Here is a 21,781-nt window from a genome sequence, read left to right on the forward strand (position 1 = left end):
CACAGTGTCAAGCTAGAAGAAAACAAATGCCGTAATTTGGAGATTACCAGAGAACACTCCCAGCTACAGTGAGCCTGATGGAGCAAGTTAGCTCTCCTGAGAGGTGGCAACATTTAGAGAAGTGTCTGAGTCAGCTTTGAGTTTGCCTGGGTTTCCAACAAGACACAGAATCTGGCAGATCCACATCAAATACTTCATATGAACATCATAAAGCCCAAGAGTTTAACCAGTCTTTTTGACATTAAAAACACAGCACACTTTAAAAAATATCTGTTTTATTCATATGTCTAGCCTATTTAACAGTGGATCACACTGGTAGGAACAATCACAAATATCTAGTCACACAGTTTCATCAGGTTCTGGCCTGTGCAACGTTGAGTCAAGCACGTATTATGGCATCACCAATAAAGACAATGATTGCTGTTCAAAGCTCAGTTGAGTCCCATCTTCTTGGTCAATTTTCAAGTCCAGTAACTTCTCCTCCCACCACATGTGGGATTCTCTACAAAGAATTTGTATTCTCAAAGTCTGAATCCAGAAAACTGGATTTTCACTCCATTGTCAATGCTCCATCTAAAAATTCTGTTTACCTCACATACTTTATCTGAAAGCCTTCAGGTTTTCAGTGCAACAAACAAACAAAAAAACCCTACCATCCACAATTTCTCAGAAATGTTGGACCAGATTTGTGTAAATCAGTCTAGTTCCAATAAGGGAGCTGGAATTACTTAGCTCACCACATGATCTGGCCTGAAAATCCCAACTGTCTTCCTTGAAGTAACACATCGGAGCAAGGTTTCACAGCAAAAGAAAACTAACATCCCTGCTGTTTGTGCTGGCACACAGTATGGTCTAAAGTCTCTGACCTTCTCAGACTTCTGCAGCATATTCACACCTTTCTAAAGGCAGCCTGTGCTTAGGGTGATTCTGAAGATAACTGCCCTTACAAGAAGGGTCCATGGCAGCTCTGGCTACCCATCGTCAGCCACATGGCTTTGCCACACAGCTCAGGGTAGGCAGTGACTCAGGGAAGCCCCACATTGCAAGCTGGCCTGCACTAAGATATACAATAGGTCTCTGTATTGTTTGTGCTCAAACAATACAAACGTGGAGCCAACGTTGCCTCCTAAGAACTGTGGGCTCACATCCACGCTCAGGACTACTGGGCAGACCTGCTCCAAAAGCATCTTTGGATCTGGCACCTCACAGTTTCTTTAAGCCCAGTCCTATCAGCCTGTTTGAGTCACAGATAGTCATGAAGTCACAGGTCATCAGAGGTTCAGACCCTCAGCCAGCAACCATGAGGAGGTATTAAAGTCCTCGCCTGTTAACAGATGCCAAGAGCTGCCAAATTGGAGTGAGCTGCCTTCTACCTCTTTTCTCTCATACATTGACTGGGATGACTGCCAGTCAGGCTAAAAGTCACTCATAAAGATGTACAGGGTGCTATTGATAAGGGGTCCTAGGGAAGTTGGGTGCCCTGCATCCATCACAGTACCCTCTTAAAATCCCAGTTGTCATGCTCAGAGTACCCTTTGCTCCACTTTTCCTCTCAATCTCTCCCCTTCCAGAACCAATTCTCTCTTCCCACCCTCCTACTCTTCTATGCAAAGAGCTGGAAACATGCACAGGGTAGGGTCCACCTTTGGTTATGGAGTTTTTGGCTGCACGGCTGACCTTTGCCGCTGCCAATGGGAGGGGATTCCAGGCCAGAGCATCCCTCTCTGCCCTTCACTTTTCAGTGCTAATTGGGTTTTCCATCAGTTTCAGCAGGGCACAGCATGGACTTGTGGAGCTTGAAAAGCAACAGAGGTTTTTATCACAATGGTGCAATGGGAGAAGACTTCAGAGCGTTTTCTGGGAATGCTGTGTACAATTATATTACATTTTCAGAACTATCTGGCTATTGTGCCTTTTAAATCACATAAAAGACTACGAACAGTGCTATTTCAGTGAAACTCTCTAAAGCCACTGAAACTAAGCCACTACCTGCTTTAAGGCAGGCAATGGACTCACATGTTCACAACAAGAATTGACTGTACATACGCTAAAGCAAGACACTTCATAGGTAAATAAGAAATACCTCTAGTTTGGGCCCATCCTTTAGATATCAGATATTATGCATGAACAGGACAATTTTTACTTGTAGAGCTATGTTAAACATCTACCATTTATCCGAGTTATGAAACCACGGTTTTAAAGAGCACAGTAATTCAGGGCCAAAAGACAGGCAAACAAATGGACAGAATTTGGCTACTTTTTCAGTTCTCTAGAGAAAGCTATTTGCTCTTCTAAGGGCTGACCTTATGCATTTGCCAGAACTGGATCCTCCACTTGAAAAAAGGTTTAAAGTAAGTTTCAATAACAGAGTCTTCTGGAGGTGCCCTGTGTCCATTTCCAGCTTCCCACAGGACTCGGTGCTTGTCTGGGGCTTTTGATGAACAGCTCAAAAATTGCTGCTATTTAGCCACTGGAAACTGAATCCTGATTTATTTAGTTTTCTCAGAAATGAGACATATTTGAATCTTGTATGGGATTCTCCCTGCCTCCTCCCTCCAACCATTGTTCACATCTAGTTTCAGTTTCCTGGAACTGAGAGTGTTAACTCCTTTAAAAACAACAGCAGCAAGAAAATCACAATGCAAGGAAAACAGTTTTGTGTCCATAAATGTTGTATTCCCTGCACACAGGGAAACTTCACCAACTCTACAGTAAGCAGATGCAACAATCTCTTTTGCAGTATCCTGGCATGACAGCCTTGCAGCATCCAGAATCCAGCCTAGTAAGAAAAAAAAATGTTACATGTTAAAAAAATGCCCAAAACAAACATGTTATTTTGCAAGGATCACAGTTAAGACATGTCAGCCTAAGGGTTCATTTCTTAATGAGAATCAGATGGGACTGAATCTGAGATATCTCATCAATAAAACTGCAGCTGGCTATAATGGAAAGTGCTATTTTTCCTTGCTTATCTTGACGCCTAGTGGGATTTGATTTATGCGGGATTTTTCCTTACAACTGCTGGAATTATAGACATCTCTTCTTGCATGAGATGAAAAATGAGTATTAGAAGGTTGGAAAGTTTGGTAGGATGCTCTGCAGTGCTGTGCTGCTCCAAGGACAGAGACCCAAGGTCTGATCTTTGCTATAACTGGGACTTTGTTACATTCCTATAGCTGTTTTCTTGCTGTCTAATTTTAAGTCCTTTTAAGACAGATCTATATTAACAATTTGGCTTATAAGCCTCTTCCTCCATGCCAAGGTCAAGAAAGTCTATCAGAGCAAGAGAGGGATTTATTTATTTATTTATTTTTAAACAGATATGAAATTATTTATTGAGGCAACGAATAGAAAACGTGTTGGGTCTGCAAGGACTTTTCTTCGTTTGGAGACTCCTCCATTGTCACACTTTGATGCAGTCCACTCTAGCTGCAGAGGTCCATCTGTGCTGGTGACACACGAAATCTAAAGGGCTATTCATAAGTTATTAAAAATATCTGCAGTCCTCCACAACAAAAAAGAGAGAAAGGGAAGACAAGTGACTGGAATAAATGTGGCACTTGGGCATTCCTAAATTGGTCAAAGTCTGTTACAATCTGAAAAGTCACATGACAGTTTCTCATACAGCAAGCAATACGTTTTTCTCTCTGCATGTCAGCAGTGCAAAGCCTCAATTCTGCCAGTCTAACATGCCTCTAAAAGTTACCTATTGCATTTTCCCTTACACAGGATGGTTTATGTGTTCCTATGACACACGGATAGGATGTGATATTAAATTAATGACTTTAGGACTCCCAAGTGCTAAACAAAACTTTGAGGTCCCAACTTAAGTTTATTTGTGTGAGTAGTTGACAGGGCTAATCATGAACTTAAAGAAGTTAAGCATGTGCCTGCCTAAATGCTATGAGTAGCTCAAGCCTTGCATTGCCATGAATTTACATTGTTTATATTTTTACACAGTATTTTCTACCAAGACAATTCCATTTCCCACTCAGTACAGGAGTGTGAAAGCAGCTTATTCCACCATGAAGACCATACACGTCCTAGTCCTCATGCTCCCGTAACTCTTGCTACTACTTGACAATGACTGAAGTAGCCAGAAAAAGAAGAGCAAGTACAGGCTATAAAAAAAGTGTACCAGTGAGAAAGCCCTGGGCCAGAAGGTTGGTTGCAACATTGCCAAAGCCCACAGGAGAAAGAAGGAAGTGGGAGAAACATCAGAGACTGGAGAAACCTACAAAGTGAACAAGATTTGTCAAGAACTCTATGTAGATTCAGAAAGGAGAAAATGTCAGTTGTACATAAAATATATAAATATGCATGCTTATATAAATATAAATTTATATAAACATATTCACACACAGAAGCTACATATTTAAGCATTGACTATATATATGCATGTGTAAAATATTACAAGTAAGAATTTGTAAAGTGCATTTGCTCTTCAGAAAGTTTTCTATGAAAAACCCAGCTCTACCAGCAAAATGTACAGCCCACTTGCTTTGAGTTCACCAAAATTGTGAGAAACAACTGATTTGCATGCCAAATCTGGGCTGATCGTCAAAGCAAAATTCCTCACTGAATTTTCTTTCATGTAAGCTTTTTCCTGCAGATTTATATGTTGGAGAGGGGAATTTTCAATCCAGGCATTACAGAGAGTGAACCAGCTGGTAGAGATACAAGGGCTAGCTCCTAGTTTTCCAAAAATTCAGAGCAGCAATAACTGGATACTAATAATTGCTTGGAGTTTGGTAAGTCAGAGACCCCATCAAACAATTCACAGGCAGAGACAGATGACTGCAAAAGCTGCATTAATTGAACTTCTGAGAAATCACCAGATTTTCCAGTGAACAATCACAGTAGGGTTTGTTGGTCTGATTCTACTCTTAGTTTTATACTGATGTATCTGATGTGGACCCTCCCCACAGTCAGTAGAGATGTTCCACTGGAAAACAGTAGAGGATGAGAGTCTACATATTCAATATCTGATATCTAGGATCTCCTTTTATCCATCACGTACATTAATAATCCAACAAATGCTTAGAAATTGTAAAACATACTTCCTTATAGCTTGTTTCCTGACCTACAGGGAGAAAATCCCTGCTCGTTTATGGTTCATAAATTTATTTAGTAAGGCTCCTTAGTAGCAAACAAGACTCCTCTGGCACTGGAAGTATTGCATGGTTAAGGTATGTAATGTCATCTGCCTGTCCAAAGTAAGGATTATGTAAAATTTTAAAACAATAGCAATAGAAATGGTCCCAGTAAATAAAAAGAGGCCTGACATATACAGGTTTTTGAGTTTAGCACAAAAAATTATCTTGAATTATTTGCAAATCCAAAACCCCAAATCTAAATTTTTCTGGACTACCTTTCATCAAATGTTCTACAAACAAAGCAGCTGCAGGGATCAAACACTACAGCATTAAGCAGATGTCTAAAACCAGCTCAGAAAGTATAACTGATTACTGTATAGTCATTCAACATTGAAAATATTGTGATAAACCCAAACAGTATGGCCACAGGACAGCAAAACTGACATTTGAAATATTTCAAATAAGCGAGGGATTAGATACTATAATACAGAAGTGGAGGACTGACATGAAACCAGGGGCCAGATCCAAGTTTATAATAGTGTTTGAAAGCACCATTAAAATAATGATTGCTATCACTCACACAGAGAAAGCGATAGGAAAGATTTTGATTAGGCCAGAAGAATGGCAGATGGACCAAAGAGGATTTTTCTATGCCTACAATTCTATAAATGTAAAAGTAATAAAGTATCTTAAAGGAACTGACATGAAGTAAGGCAACTGCTGAAGCAGAAGATAAATGAAATACTAAAGTACTCCTTGCTAGCCTATGACTTACTCATTACTCAGTTATTGCTTACTTACTTTTGAATATTATTGTAATATAAAGTACACAACTAAACCAAGAATTTCCAAAGTAGCCAGTGACATCGTATGCTCAGCTTGACACTCTAAAGGGACTGAATTTCAGATAGCAGAATGCACGTCTTATGCAGGCATCCAGAAACAAAACCTACTACATTGCTGCCATTTTTTAAAATGTGGGCCTCATATACGTGTAGAGGGATGCAAAGGATTAATTTTGGGGATGCATTTCTCTATCCTTATTGCCCTTAATTTTGAAAGTCTGATACTGATGCCTAAATTCATAGTAAATAGCTCCTAACTCCTCAATGAGGCTTTCTGAAACTAGTGACATGAAAAAATGGAATATGCTCTGGAATGGGATCTAAACTTGCCTGTGCGATTTTTCAATCCCATTTCAGACACCTTTGTGATGTCAAAAGATGCAATAATCCTCATATTTAAAAAAATCAAAAACCTGCTGCCTCCTGCTACCGTGCAAGATCCTTGAATCCTTCTCAATGATGACAGATGCAATCCCATTCAAATTATATGTGTAAGCAAGAGGGAGATGTACACATAGGAACAAATACTGGCAAGTTAACTGAGAATAATTTAAGGCTTTGAGTGTCTTTGACATAGTTGAAAACACTGGGGATAGCAAAAATGTAAGGAAAGTTACTTCGAGCGGATGTAACTCCACTGAAGCAAATTATACTTGCTTTTGTTACAATAAAGAGACATATGTGGCAGCCAGGCTATTATACTGTGCAAGGATAAGGGAGAGGTGATTAAACAGACCAGATCCAATGTATTTATAGTACCCATCATAAAACAGAGAAGCAATAAAGAGCAACGGAACTATGAAGCAAGCAGCTCTGTTTCTAATGAGAGGATAAAGCTGCCAAGTCCTTCCAGTGTCCCGCTACAGCAAAGGAAAACAGTGGACATGTAAAATCAGCTGATGTTACATTTCAAGTGAAAAGATGCAGCATTGCCTCACATGAGATTGGTAGTTTTAGCTTGACTGAATGAATCAAAGTATTCAAGGAAATTCCCAATATTCCATCATCCTTCCTCAAATTAAATCCTCAGTTTAACCCCTCCACAGTGCTGGCCTTACGCAACTCGCGCTTTTTCCCCTTCTTAAGTCTGTTATCCCAGAGACGCTACCACTGTCGTTCATGGGCTCGGCCTTGGCCAGCGGTGGGTCCATCTTGGAGCTGGCTGGCATTGGCTCTATCATCAGACACAGGGGAAGCTTCTAGCAGCTTCCCCCCCCCCCCCCCCGCTACCAAAACCTTGCCACGCAAACCCAACACAATAACAAAACAAGTTAGATCCACCAGGTTGCTGGTGGAAGAACTCTCACCCAGGAAAGAGGGAAGAAGCGAAGAGCAGGAGGTCTCATTCTCTGCTCCAAGGAGTGCTCTGGAGCCATACTTCCTCTTCTGCATCACTAATCCTACGTTCCATGAAGCTTCAGCAGCAAGGAGAGCATCCTGCTGCAGCCCCTAAACTGGCCTCCTCTGATGCCTGGTGGCCAGGGGACTCTCCTAGCAGTGTGGGTCCTGCTCACTGCACAAAAAGGAACTGCCCTTTCTCTCATGTCTTGTAAGATCCAGCTCATCCTCAGCTTAAAAAAAAGAGGCAGTATGTCTGTTATTGGGGGAGGTTTCTGCCCTGTGAGTCCTGCTTCTGCACAGCCAGGGTGTAGAGCTTCATGAACGTGGAAGGTTCATGACACAACCCAGTGCTGGCTATCTAGGTAGCTCTCCAGTAGCAAAGGAAACTGCTTAAATACTTTAAATGCCGAGGCAGGCAACTCCCCTCATGCAAACGAGCCTTCACGGCCAAACGCCCCTCTGCCACAAGCTGCCAATACCCGATCGCGGTGCAGGGTCGCACATGCAAGTGCTGCCTTGTTAAATACCTCCGTGGCCCACAGGATGGCACTGTGCCACCCCACAAACTCGTCACCGGCTTTTGGTGGCGTTTCCCGACAGCCAAGAGTCAGTATAAGACAGACTTTTTCAGATCACAGGTTTTCCCTTCGAATTTTCAGGCTTTCCAGAATTCAGCATAATTCTACAGATTCTCCCATGCCGGCACACCAGCTGATCCTCTGTGTCTTTGCTCAGAAAGTTCACCATCTGCTTTCTGTGGGCATTTTGCTTGAATAAACAACAGTAAGCTTAACCCCAAAAAGGGTTAGCCTAGTAGCTACACATCAACCTCCAGAACAACTGCTGCTTTTTGCTGCTGAGAAATTGTATTTGGTAAGCCTGAAAATAATTGATAGCAGCTATTGCTTACAACACGCTTTATATGTTCAAAGTACTGTACAAAACCAAATTCAGTTAACAGTCTTGCTAATTACCACATCATTTGCATTCTACTTAAGATCACCGCAAAAGCGTAGTAACCGGCAGCTATCAAACATGGACTGAAGGGGGCTCAAGGCTTTACATGCACATGCATGGACACACTTGACACATACACTCCGGCTCAATTGATAGAGCATCCACACAGTTTCACGATCCTCTCCTATTTATGGGTCAAAGATGGAGCCAAACCATAGACATTAAAAGTTGGACCATGCATCAGATTTCAAAGCCTTCTCAACAGTGTCTGAGGATCCTAAGACACAGGGTTTAGATTTTTCCCTAGACTCTCAAAGCATCCCTTCAAGAAAAATATTGTGGAAGAACTGCAGAGTCAACAATTTCAAATTAAAATTCAACAAGATATGCTTATCAAATTTTTTGAAAACGATCATCAAGGTCAATTATTTCAGCTTAAAGTAGCTGAGAAAATGAAGTCACTTGAGTTTTACTGGAGTCTAACCTTGCTTATCAGCTTTAACTTCAGTTGCTAGCCATTTCTAAAGCCTTATCTGTTTTATTTTCATTGTTGTTTTAAATGCTTTTTTGCAGTATGGATATACCCAGGGAACCAGCACACAAAATCACAACAAAATATTAGAGCTGGGTCTACAACAGAGGCAAAGACAACAGTTGCTAAGGGCAACAGGCTGCTGGGGACAGCAAAACGGCCATCGTCCTGCCATCTGCTCTGCTTATACTCAAGCCCTGGGAAGCTGGGATCGCAGCTGCTGATCAGAAATTTGGAAAGGGGCTTGGGGACAAGGAAACTGCTGCCATAGTTGTGGCAGTGGTAATAGTCTTCTCCACTCCTTACCTCTCCCCTCCTCCCAAGGGTCTCCAGGGTCCCTCTGGCTCAGCTCTCCTTTCTCTCTGTCTGTTCCTCCCCAAGGCTTAGCTCTGGTCCCACATATACAGCAATACTTAATTTTGCCTTCACAGCTGAGACGTATCGGGCTGGCATGGTAAAACATTAATAAACTGAGAGCAACCACATTAATTTGTAGGAAAGTTGCCATGCTTTGTTGAAGTCATGGAGTTAAAGGAAAGCATCATGAGGGAAGGCATTGCTTTGGTGGACTCCACGGTTGGAGGTGTGAATGGAGTTGGCATGGTGCACATCATACATTCAAGGGACTACCAGAGCAACAGTCACTTGGAGACAAGGAGTGTCATCAAAATCAGCAATGTAAATACAAGCAGCAAGTTGATTTACAGCTCTCCAGTCCCTAAGAAGTGGGTGATTTGGGTTCAAAGGATCTTTTGCTGCTGTCATTCTTCCACTGTCAAGTACTAATCCAGCTTAGAGCAAGAGGCAGGATTTTCAAATGTGCTTGCTATTGGTCCAACTCTGTTTACTAAAATCACTAGAAAAAAATCCCAATGGCCGTGGTGTGGTTATGCTTTAACAGGCATTTTTTTTAAGTGCTATCTTCTACCAAACTTCTGGGAGTGAGATTCATACTATCTTCTGAGTGCCTGGCTGATTAGTTAAGTATTTATACTCCCACTACAGTCACCTGAAGACCCAGTAGTCAGGTTTATGATTATTGATGGAAAGCATGCAAAGACATCTAGGGGCATAGGGAAATACTAACGGAGGCAGTGTCACTGAAGCAATAAAGAGGGTCAACGTCCCATTTATTCTGTTTGCAGCTGTGAAAATAATAATGCTCTTTATGGAAGTTACAACCATGTGAAATCAGAAACAGGCTTACAGAGAAGCTGACTGGAGGTCACACAGTAACCAGCTGCCCCAGCTGCAAACCTAAGACCAGCTTCCCAGCCATGCCTCACACCATCTGCTTGTGATTCCCAGCAGGAAAAAGGGTCATTTGCATTATCTGGAGAAACATGAATTTACCAATGAATACACTGATTGTTCCTATAGATCCTTATCAGTGATAAACGCCCAACTGCATGCTGAGGAGACTAAGACTTTATTTCCCTTCTACAGTTGGGGAAATTGAGGCACAGGAAAAATGAAATGTCAGATCCACACCAGATCCAGACCCAGAATGTGCCTGTGAACCTCAGTCTGTCCACAGGCCGTTATGGTGCTGTGGTAGATCAGACAGTCAAAACTCAAAACGTTCAAATGGGAACTTTAGTTACGCTTCAAGACACTGAATTTTCAAGATAACAGGTCTCACTTCCTAACCATATGGAAAATTGACCAGCTGAAAACCTAAAGACTTCGAAAGCACCCTGTACCACCCTGCCTAGTTGGCATCAGAAGAAAAATGTGCTGATGCATGAATACCAGCTGAGAATTTGGCTCCACTTGCCTGAAACCAACTCTCTGCATCAGTAGGGGTGTTAAAATATTTTGGACATCAAGAAAACTCTTCATGCATCATGGTGGGCCCAAAGACATGACAATGGTCCCTCTCCAAAAATTTAAGTCACTCAGGCACCTAAATAGGCAATAAGACAGGAAGGAATTTGCAAGAGGATTCATCTGGGCCTTTTCACATATGCTTGCTTCTGAATCACCAATACACGACTAAATATAACCCATGAGGAGCCATCATTGCTATTCAATGTATCCTCGTATTTGTCTGAAAGACCATAAAGGAACAAAGATTAGTTCTTAACAATGCCAGTGAAAATCTCTAAAAAAATGATCTTGCCAGATTCACAGTGCAGATTTGACTGCTCAGTACCAGTGAGCTGCCAGCACCCAAATCACCTTCGTGCTTGGAAAGCTAATACAAATCTATGAGGAGAGATGGTGAACTCCTCCCATCTCCAGCATATTTTCTTCTGCTGCTTTAATACCTTGGTCCCTGATAGCAATTCAAGGGGTGAAAAAAGAAAAACCTGCATAAATTTACTTCTTTTGGACTAGCTGTGAAAAGTTGATGTCAGCCTCTTATCTCCATGGTGCATTCAACGGGCTTTCAATTTACCTTGCAGTAAGTCAGCTCTGGGCTTTGTCAGATAGAAATATTTTGCACGCCTTTAATTATAAGGCAGTCTGTAAGGGAACAGAGAGTCACGAATAAGGGAATTGCACTGAGTATTTTGTGTCTGAGCCTGAAAAATAGAAATCAGATTGGCATGGCCAAAGCATGGGACCAAAGCCAACACAGAGCTAGGTAGCAGCAGGACTTGTTAGCATTTGGATATTCCATGAGTGTCATGGACAGGGCCAAGTGTTTTCCTGTGTGTGTTTGTTTGATCCTCACTGTCCATATGTTAGTTGCTACTGTTACGACAGTAATACAGCACAGCGTCCTTAGGGAGTACGGGTCTCCAGCTGTGCCTGACATTATATAGGTAAGAGATGGGGCACACTCAAAAAGATCCACCTGTCTAAATGGTTTAGGAAAAAGGAGCAACTAAATGATGTAATACAGTCTCATTTTATTGCTGAGGCACTGAGATATGTGAGACATCCAAAGATCAAATGAAAAAACTGGGCACTGTCCCCTTGACTCCAAGTCCAATATTTAATTACAAGCCCTTCCTTATAAAGTGGTCTCTTAACTAATGAAAAGCTGTATGCAAGCTTTTGATGCAACTGACTAATAAGCAGAAAAGCCAGGGCCAGAACTACCAGTGGGTGGTTTTTCTGCTACGTAGGCTACATGACTGGGGGATGGAGGATGGAGAGGAAAGCTGCATCAGTCTCTAAAACCCATCACAGCTATATCACAGCTGCAGCTGCCTTGATCAATATGCATTCAGACATCTTCTATGGAAATGTTGATTAACGGTTACTATGCAAAGAAGAGCTCACTACTTATCTTCTCTGAAATCCACTTATCTAAGTGATAATGGCAGTTCTGAAATCTGTGCAGTTTTTATTTTTTAAAGAGCAGAAGAAAAAAGGTAAATAAGGAAGTAAGCTATAGCACAGTGCAGATAGCACCTTCTACTGCCAGTCTTCTTCCCAATAAACCCAGAAAATTATCAGTAATCTTTTTTTTCCCCCTATTACATAATCTCGAGTAAAAAGATCCCAAAAGATCACCTGCTGAGTGGAAACAGAGAGAGCTCAGAATTCATAATGACACATTCTAGCAAGTCACACTGCATTGTAAAAGCAGTCTTGGCTCATTAAACAACTTTTTTCTTCTGCAGGTTTTCCAGTTGCAGAAGAGAACAACTGGCTTGCCTCAGCAATAGCTGAAGGGCTGGAACATCCCTTCTGTCACTCCTAATGCATGTTGTAGGATCCATACCATTTGGTCTACCATTTCATCTCTTTTGGAGCACCTGAGTATCAGCTAACTGAATGCAAGGAAGTAACTGGGCTGGTGCTGGAGCCACACTGCTAGTAAGCAGGAGCAACCAATGGCTACCACTACACTGCTTGGAAAAAAACTTTTTTAAAAATAGACTCTCCTACACTCAGGACAATTCCCCCTCACCCCTTCAAAAACAAAAAAAAAACCCAAACAAATCCACATTTTATCTGTCATTTTAGATCAAAGCAAAAAAAGACATAAATGCAAAATTTTGCATTTTACCTTGTTTACCCACATTTCCTTAAAACTTAATCTTAAAAAGCAAAAACATTCAGAACACTAAGAAAATTATCACACACATTACAAAATTTCCAGAACATGCATTTTGTAAAGCATATAAAAATAAGCCAAAATGAAACTCCTCGCAATCATTGCTGATTTTGAGAAAGGGGCATCTTTTGATGGAAGTATGGCCTACAGAAACGTTTGCAATGCACTGCAGAAAACTGTAATAGATCATCAGATAACAGACTAATGGATAAGCAATAGCGAATACCTCCAAAGTGTTTTTGAAAGTCACTCTGCCATCTCCAAGGACAAACTACAACGATCAATTGTTTTGTGGGTATTAGTTCGTAAGCGTGAAAGCCCGTAGTCTACAGCACTAAAAGGAATGTACCTGACAGTACTATTTCTGATACACTAAAATTGCAGCGTAATTCAGAGCTTGAGAAATAAATATTTGTGGTACTTATCTAAAGAAAAATTACAGTGATAAAGTAGATGTTCTAAGTTCAGCCATCTAACACCAAATGGGACTAATAGGTTAAATATCTACTCTGTACCTTTCTATTTTATGTACTGATGATGAAGGGGGATTCAAACATAAAGCAGCTCTGTTTCTCCATCACTGACAAGGAAGTTGTGCATAGAACTCCTTACTGCTTAATGGCAGCACTACCCTTAAAAATATAAACCCATTATGAGAATGCAGGTCTTGACTGACGAAGGTTTAAAACTGAAGCATGGAAAGGGCAAATAGGGTCAGAACTTGGTCACAAGACCATGGTAGTGTTTCACACATTGGATGGATAGAGTATTCTTGAGCTGTTCACTTTGCAATGCAAAGCCAAAAAAAAAAAAGAGTATGGGTAAATACTATTTATGCATAAATAAATCAGACTGGCTGGAAGGCCAAGAATACAAAGATTTCTTCTGTAGCACTAAAGAAGGAGTCATGGGATTTGCTCATTTAGACTCTTGCTTTCCTTCCACTCGCCACAGCTAACTGTGCCTTAGTCTGTTCCTACTATAAAATCAAAATGTAATAATGCTCTTTCGCCATTGGAAAGTTCTTCAAGCTCCAAGGACGTATATGCAATTTTAAGCTCTTTGACCAGCTTTTTGCTCTGTGTTTGTGTGGTGATCGCTGCAGTAGGATCTTCACCGTTAATACATTACATGCGTCAAGACGAATGCTCTGTACACAATGGCAGTGCACACAATATAACAACAGTAAATTAAGAAGCATTTAAACATATGCTGATGGCAGTTTCTTCCATCAATTTCAAAGTGAACTGAGCTCAGAAGCAGATGTGACACTGAGTTTATGGTTCAAATTAAACTCACTGGCTCACTCTATATTTGCTATAATTCCTTTCTAATTTGGCTTACTGCCATAACTCAAGAAATGATGCCAAGCACTTGGGACAAGCCCTTAAGACAGTTTATGGACAACTGGATTCATGTGCATCATCCTGCTAATATCATTGATAAAGCTCAAGTGGTGTCCATATTCACATGCTTTCATAATGTGCATGTTTATTCATAAAATTTCCTTTGCTTTGCTTTTTATTTTTTTTTTTTTTTTTTTTTTTTTGTTCTACTTGAAGGAGAAAAAGCAGAGCTAAGACAAAGTTAAAGAGCAGAACTATATATAGAGAGATATAAATCAGAAGATGATGGTTTCCTCACAGAAGTGAACAAAGAGCAGCAACAAGCTAGAAAGCTCAAGGACAAAGTATAAGGAATAGATTCTTCTTGGCACTTGTGTGATAAATGGGTGAAGCTCCCACCTTGGTCAATGGTCTATCTGCAGAGCTGAAAGGGATATTTTGCCACTTTTCCACAGGATGAAATGAACTGAAAGAGGTAAGAGAGGAAACGTGAAGCTTTATTCTGTCTGTGTCAGAACGGTGCCTGGAATAAGAAATTACTCTGCTAACCTCTTCAGGTTAGAGTGGCCATTGTTATCAGCTGCTCTGACCTTCCGTTCAACATAAGTTGTTGAAGATCATGCATCGCTGTTGATTTCTGCATCCAAATCAGATAATCTGGCTGATAATCTGCAGCAGAGCTGGTTCAAGGCTTTTCTCAAAATTAGGTGCAATGCACTGTTCCTGTGATTCCAGGGAGACCACAATAGTGAGGAATTAGCAGAGACCCCAGGAAGGAGGAAGGTCAGCATAGAGCTGGAGAGCTCGGGGTAGGGAGAAAGGACCAGACAAGGTCAGCAGAGGTTCCAGGTTGAGGGGAAAAGCAATGAACAGAGATTGTTGTTTTTTTAAAGGGCATGAACTTCCTCTCTGTCTTCAGACTAGCTCATAGAGTGGTCTGGTAAACCCTGCCCCATCCTACTCCGCTCTTAGAACTTATTCTATGACTTTTCTTCCCCCAGTCCCACAGAGAAAAAAACATCTCCCAAGACTCACAGCTCGTCCCCTAGTTCACCCTCCTACCCACACATCCAAAGTATTAAATAATAAAATCACCAGGATTTGGCATTTTGTAGCTAAGTGGGTGCAGTATGGCAAATGAGCTGGAGGACATAGGAAATGAGGGAAGATCTTACAATTTCTCATCTATTTAGCATCTCAGAGACATCCCAGGTGTAGGAGAGGATTCTAGTAGACAAAGTCACTGAACTCAGGCTACTTCCATTGCACGTAACTACTTCCATATTATCCCTTTTAGAAATTTAACAAAGTCCATCTGAAAAGAAAAATTTGGGTTTTGCCTTCATTTCTCCTAGTCAACCTGGAATGAGCTTTCATTTCTCCTTCTTTGTCTGTTATATTAGAAATCACCTTCTTCTTTCCAGGGTAAATTTATTCATAGCCAGTTTATGCTCTATTGTTCAAACACCAACATTGCCTTTTAGCTTAAATAGCTCTTATCTCTTTCGGCTATTTTGCCCCCACTATTTTTGTAACTATAGGTCTTGTCAATATTTTGCTGGCCTAGAAAAATCAGGCTGTTCCAGCTTCCTCTTGGAAAGCAGTTTCCATTCACCTGATCATTCTTGCTGTTCTTCCGTGCATCCTGCCTGACCAAATTTAGGTCACCAAAAATGCACGCAGCATTCCAGATGAGGCCTTACAGAATTAACATTTCCCAGGTGGTACTAAACGTGCTCCGAGACTTTCAAAGACTTGCACCTGCAATTTTTATGGCTGCGTTACTCTGGTGCTACAGTAAGTGGCACTGGTTCTCTGGCTGATTTTAGCACCTCCAGTCTTTCTTTTTGTCTGTCTTCCCCAACTGATAAGCTTGCCACCAAAATCCCTATCACAACTTTAATTTCTGTGCTATTTAATATCTTTCCATTTCAAGTCAATTATTCAGACATCTAGTTCTGTGTCCTAATCCACAGTCTTGATGATGATGCTTAAGTTGCTTCATTGCTAAATTTTATAGTCTCATCTCTACTGCTAATATTTTAAACAATCCTAGGACTAATCCTTGAGGAACTCCTTTAAGAACCTCCATCCTGTCTCACACTGCTTATTTACTCTGTTCTTTACTGACTCTATTCACCCTCATCTGCCCCATCTGAAGTGGTATTTTTCCATACAGCATGCTAATGGCTTTTATATGAAGCTTTTTGTCCAGTTTCAGGAACAGCGTCACTGAGGTCAGCAGGAAAGAAGTAGCCCCATTTGTTTAAACTTAGTGTTCCCTGAAAATGTAGGCTCTGAAGCCAGCAGATGTATAGCAAACCTGCCAGGACTGCAACAATTTTCACATGGCCGTAACAGCAAAAAACTGTAGGAGGGGTAGTTTGTCTCCATGTCTGCTTCTGCTCCCCTTCTGTTATTATATTACATAACACATGCAATTACATTTCTTTAGCTTAAAAACTCTGTCTCCTTGGAGAACATATCCAAGCAAGGGGAAGCTGATGGAAATTGGAATGGGAAAGCAGTCAAGAATCTAGGACCAGCACCTGCTCCATTTAGCACGGGGAATCTGGTGACCACGCACACCCCACACCAGCCTGACTTCTGGTCCAGCCAGGCACGTGAGTGTGATGTCAAGGACACAAAAGAGCTGAGCATGGCATAGCGCACCAGCTCTCACCTTCCCCTTATGGCATGGTAATGGTGCACCTTCCTGAGAGCATTGTAGCAGATAAGCAAACAAAAAGACTGCGGTCCAATTCTGCTTTCACCGGGGATAAATTTGGAGTCACTTCACTGACGTCAGTGGAGTTATTCCAGAATTGCACCAGTGTAAAAGAGGGCAGCATCTGCTTCCTGAAAATGGATGCCATCAAGCTAATTGAAAACAACAGATGCATCAACGAGCAGCAAGAGGAGACTGCAATGTTCCAGTTTTTTTGTAAAATACCATTTAATTTCTCTCCAGAGAATATAAGAGAATAAACCAATATGTAGTCTAAAAGCTACATCTTCTGTTGGTGTAAAATTTTATACAATCATTTAGGTGAATGGACCAATGTGTATCTACAACACCTAAAGAGATCTATTCTAGACATCTGCCTTTACAGCCCTCTTCTTTGGGCCTGATTCTTCTCTCACAGTTACTTAACTTAGGAGTCGCACCATTCACTTCCTTAAAGATACATTTATCTAACCTCAGGCAGAGAGCAGAATCGAGACCCCAATTTTCTTTAAATAAGCAATAGCTACAATACCAATTAAATTTGGTAATGTAATTGGTAAATTTGGTAATTAAATTGGTACATCTGTGATTTATAGCGCTTTTTTGACAAATGGTCTTCCAAAGCTCTACACCACTGAGAGCTCCATTTAGTGACTTACTAAGTCAAAGGACTTACTGAACTTTCAATGACATTTTGTATGAAGACAAAGGTTTCCCATGAGTCTTGTTTCTAATGAATAGGTAACATGGCTTCAGTATTTTAGGGTGACCATGGAAGTTGATGAGCATTTTCCGTCCTTTAAATCATTTCCTTTCTTTCACTAAGAAAAAATCGTACACAGGAAAGGTCCATCTATTGCTTCAGCCCCTCTTAATTTGCACTACAGACAACATGGCTAATTCCTGCGGTGAATGTTTATCAATGAATGGTTATGCTTTAGGAATGTAAATTCCACACTGATCACAGTTATATGTTTCCAAAAGTGTAAAACTATGCTGTAATATTCAAGTTCTTGCGCCAGCCAACAAGCCCCAGACAGACTTCCCTGGAGCAAGTGAAAACCCAGCCAGTTAGGCAAGGCATATAGAATTCACGTGTACTAACATAAGCTACGCGGGAAATCAAAATTACTGCAGTCCCTATCCGCTATCCCCAAAAAACATTCTTCTGGGTTTGTTTCCCTGACTAGAGTCTTGCCTTGTTTAGGACCTGACACTGCACAGGAAGAGTTCCTTCTTGTAATAAATGGGAAATTTCATCACCAACTGTCTTTGGTGGCAGCTAAGGACACTCAGCATTCACTGGCAATTGTTCATTTTATCAGAGGATGAAGTCTTTTCATCCTGCAAGCACCTGCTCCCCTCCTTAACTTTATGTGTAAAGCAGATCACCGCAAGTCAGGGATTCGACTGTGAGCCTGCTGATAATATGGCTACAAATGTCTTCAGAATAGGATTTGTCTAGAGTGTGAGCTCCAAAGAGCAAAGATGAAGAGCTCAGACTCTGCTTTCCATTACAGCAATGTAAATAGAGCTATCTTGTGCTTACAGGGCTGCAGCTAAGGGCAGAATCTTATTTAAACTTCTCTATGAATTTGTCTGCACATTTCCATCATTGAGGAAAAAAAAGAATAAAATGCTGCTGCTCTTATTTTTGTCAATATAAACTTAAAGAGAAGCTTAATTTTTCTGAGTATGGTAGACTTACTTGGACTCAAGTCAGATGAGAGCTTTTGGGAAAGCTGTGGTTAACTCCTGCTGTAATCTGCAGATCTTTCCCTGATGTAAACAGGATCTCAAGAGAAGAACAAACAAAAATAAGCATTTTAGCAAATAGTACATATGTTTTGACTTGATGCAGAATATTGAAGTTGGAGCCCAATATAAATCAAGGTAGTTGTACTAAATGGAGTTTTGCCAACTTGAATCAGCAGATGGTGAGGATCTGGCTCATACTATATTTTTGTAGTTTATAATTATCTTTCTTTCTTCACCTAGAACCAGATTCTCCCTTTAGGCTGCAAATCTTAATTAGGAAATCCTTCCTCATTAATTGCAAGAAACTTAGCCATTAATTTCACAGAAGAAAGAGAAACCTTACCTACCTCTGCTATTGCAGCAGATGCTGGAGCTGTTTGTTCCTTTGGTTTTAGGGATGATGCTGTTCTTTCCATCACAGTATGGAAGACACTTCAGTCCTTACCCTGTCTCTTGCTGCCCTGAATTTCCTTTATACTCATTCTTCATCTCCATAGGGATCTCTGCATGCTGAACGAGGGGGCCTAGGAGAGAACACCAAATCCAGTCCCCTTCACCCCCACAGCTGCTCTGGCAGTGATTTTTTATCCATGAAAGCTGGATCAAAAGAATAGGGCCAAAACAGAAAATTGCTCAAAAATCCCAAATTGCAACATTTTCCAAACAAAAGCAGAACAGGCGTTTCATCTTGGAGGTACATCCAGGAATCCATGAGTGATGTAGACTTTGAAATATCACAAAGCAGCTCTTCATGCCTTTCCTGCTTACAGTCTTTCCTGTAGTTGATAAGTTGTGGATAAAAAGAGGTGTCCTCAGTAAAATTCTTCCTTTCCTTCCTTCCCCATCTCCAGCAAGATGATTTCTGCCCTGTCCTGCTTTGGTGCAAAACATCCTGTGGGAAAATCATCTGGGGAACCGATTGTCACAGATCAGACAAGGGTTCAGGAAGGAGCAATAGTCTCTTCCACAGCAAAACTATTTCCTACTGAAATTGTTGGAAGAGGAGTCTCTGTTTTTCTAATGTGATGCCTTAGCTTGTATTCCTTGTCACAAGGCACCCAGATGACTCTACATTCACAGGCCAGTTGCCCCTCAGCTCCTTGACTGCGAGTGCTCAGATTGTCCTTCACACACTCCCCACCTCTCTGTATGCAAGGATACACAAGTAAAATCCCTTCCCATCTCCTGGTTTGCACTTTCCACTTCCAAATGCTGCTAACTGTCTGTCTGGAGTTGGACAGAACAGTTGTATATGATACAAAGATCATCTTCAGTAAGGAAAGAAAACAGCTGTAAAGAAAAGGTGCCAATATCTGAAAACTGAAAATATTCAATGAGTGCTTTTGCTTGTAGCCACAGTCACAGGGTAGAGAGAAACAGTCTGGGAGGTTGTTATGGAAACAAGTCCCTGGAGGTGCCTACTTTACTTCACGAGGATGCACTCTGCCTTCAGATGGAAATAGCTAGACAGACAGATTTGTATTTCAAACATCCAGGAGTAAGTGCTAAGGGCTGAGAACTTGAGGTAAGATTTTTGAAAGCATCTCTGTGATTCGGTGACATGAGTCCTCTGTAAGTCAGTGGTCCAGGTGTCACTATGTCACTTCGGTCACTTGAAAGGCTCCTTAATAAAAATGTCAAATTCCGTAAGTTCTGTAATATATAGTATTATTGATGACTCTGGGACCTCACTGCCTTGCTTTTCAGGAGCTGCTTAGAGAAGGATTTACATGCTCAAATGAAAGTCCCTAGGTTACAGCTGCCAAGTTTCTGCTGGCTTATTATATTTCTCTTAGCTCCAACACAGAAAACCCAGGAAGGAACCACCTGTTTTACCCATTTTCATCTGCACTTTCTTTTCAGAACTGAAAAATGTGGATTGCAAAAAACTGCACAAAACTGTCTGTTTGCAACAAAGCTCCTTTGCACCAGTGCTTTGTGTATGCACATATGTGCATGCACATTCCTGCAGGCAGACAACACTCCAGCTAGAAACTCACTGCTGAATTTCACCTGAGCGCAGGAAATCTCTTTACAAAAGCATCTCTGTAAGACACATTGAGATTATCCTACCAGTAATTTGTCTCACATCTTTTCTTGCCGGAGTCTCCATGCCCAGCCGTCTGTCATGCTGGTCAGGAGAACAACCTGTTCTGAGCAGGGAGGGCTCCTGCCTGGCAGGGCCAATGGGGTCAGGCCCAAGGGAAGAAACGAGGACGGGAATTTTCTGACGTAGGCTCAGTGTGCCTCATGCCTCCTCCTGAACTCATGCTTAACCTGAGTTTTTTATATCTTACTTTGGGGAAACTTTTATCAGCTGATACACTCAGGCATAAAATAACCCCAAACATGGGCATTCTGTGAGGAGACAGCAGCAGCCTTGAAACATCCCTCTTAAATAGCAGATTCTTTTGCTAGTTTCTAGTGCATCTGCTAGAGCAACACAAAATTTGAAGAGTCACTCTCTTGCACTCACAGAAAAGATTTCATTATAGTGACCCTGAAACACAGCTAAGAACAACAACGTTTTTTTACCGAATTAACGCAATGACCAAGACAACTTTTTACACAAAATCAACAGAGATGTCACCACGCTGATCCTTCCTCAGTCCCACATATTCACCAGGATTACTTACCCACTGGCTGGTTACATGCTTCAAGGGATACAGAATGGCTCCCAAGGCCCAGACCTTCACAGACATTTGCCTCAGTCCCAATGAACCACAGCGGAATTAGGCACCTATATATTCAGGCAATCTCCTCTCAGCTATAGAGCCCTCAACACATCACACTTGCATCTCCCAGACTGACCTGCAGTAACCGAGACAAGTGGCATTTTGCTAATGACTTCAATGAGAGAGAGAACAGAGGTTTTAATATAATGGTTGTGCGCTGACCCCGAGGGAGATCCCTGTGTATTAAAAACCTTTGAGAAAACAACGGGACTCTGGAGAAATGCAGCAGTTAGAATTTACACAAACAGCTTCTACTGTACGATCAGGACCCAGATGAGGAGAGGCCACAATAAAAGCACTCTAGGCATGGAGCCAGATCTCAAGGCGACAAAAACAAGCAGGGTAACAAAGATGCAAACAGATCCCATCTCACAACCAGTTCTATAGCCAATTCTGACTATATTAAAGTATATACCTTTAGCATTTTT

The 21,781-nt window shown here is 41.3% G+C and overlaps 1 long non-coding RNA gene across 1 annotated transcript; it reads right to left on the reverse strand.

Annotated features, from left to right (window-relative positions):
• Nucleotides 1–258: 258 nt before the first annotated feature.
• LOC142602954 (uncharacterized) lies at nt 259–21,297 on the reverse strand. Its single transcript, XR_012836819.1, has 3 exons — nt 18,966–21,297; nt 18,569–18,655; nt 259–2,779 (listed from the first exon to the last, which is right to left on the reverse strand). It is a non-coding gene; the product is annotated as an uncharacterized LOC142602954 (long non-coding RNA).
• Between the last annotated feature and the right edge of the window lie 484 nt (nt 21,298–21,781).

The sequence above is a fragment of the Balearica regulorum genome, chromosome 1 (assembly GCF_011004875.1).
Source record: "Balearica regulorum gibbericeps isolate bBalReg1 chromosome 1, bBalReg1.pri, whole genome shotgun sequence".
NCBI lineage: Eukaryota > Metazoa > Chordata > Aves > Gruiformes > Gruidae > Balearica > Balearica regulorum.